The sequence below is a fragment of the Arachis hypogaea genome, chromosome 6, assembly GCF_003086295.3.
Source record: "Arachis hypogaea cultivar Tifrunner chromosome 6, arahy.Tifrunner.gnm2.J5K5, whole genome shotgun sequence".
In the NCBI taxonomy this organism is placed as follows: domain Eukaryota; kingdom Viridiplantae; phylum Streptophyta; class Magnoliopsida; order Fabales; family Fabaceae; genus Arachis; species Arachis hypogaea.
In genome coordinates, this window is record NC_092041.1 from 77,822,367 (window position 1) to 77,823,348 (window position 982).

Here is a 982-nt window from a genome sequence, read left to right on the forward strand (position 1 = left end):
CACTAGCCTTTTGTTTCTAAAGTCTATCCTTTTACCCTTTTTCATGATGTGCCGCCAGGGAAAGGAACCCACCACATCATTATCTGTCCCTATAGCCATTTCATCTGGTCATGCCTTTTGCCAAAGCGATAAATTGGATACCTTTGCTAATGAAAAGACCCAACTTTAATATACGCGCCTTGAGAAAAGAGCTATTCATTGGGAGTGGAAACTCAATATACAGGAGAAGATGGCATCGGTAATCCACGACCGTATTGCTTACTTTTAGTAGGGTTTCATTGAGCTTGATCCAATGGAGATCAATGAATCAATTGTGAATGAATTTTATGAGAAGCTCCTGAGTTGGGAAGCAGAGATGGTGTTTCTCAGAAGGAAGTAGTTAGATACCTTCACTCAGGCATTCGAGGCTCTCCTGCAGCTTCTACAAATATCGCCGAGCTGAGATGCATATACGAAGATAAAGGCGAATATTACTAAAGGAGAGCTCCTATTGGATCCGGTTCTGAAGAAGCTCAGCCACCCTGATGCTCAGTGGGAGTATAGTGTGAGGAAAAATTCTGTCCCTATTGCTTGAACCTAACTCCCGAGGCAAGCATATGACAACAGATAATTTCTTATTATCTGTTGCCTAGCACACATGCCACCCACATCCGTGTCCGTGTCACTGTTCTTATTTGGGCTATTCTGAGGGAAAGAAAATAGCTATCTTACTATTCATCAGAGAGTCGATGTGGAAGGTGATCCAGAAGCAAAAATTCAATATTCTCTTCCCGTTCCTAGTTATGAGATTGGCCACAGCAGCCGAAGTGGAGAGAAGGCCGGCCGACATTATGTTTAGGAACCCGAGGGGTCAACGGTTCCTTTCTTTTGGCGAGTGGGATGAGTCGGCCAAGAAGTGAACCAAGAAGAGAAAGACATCAGAGCCATCATCAGTACCACCACAATCATCAGCACCTGAGCTTCCCAGCCGACCTCTTTATGG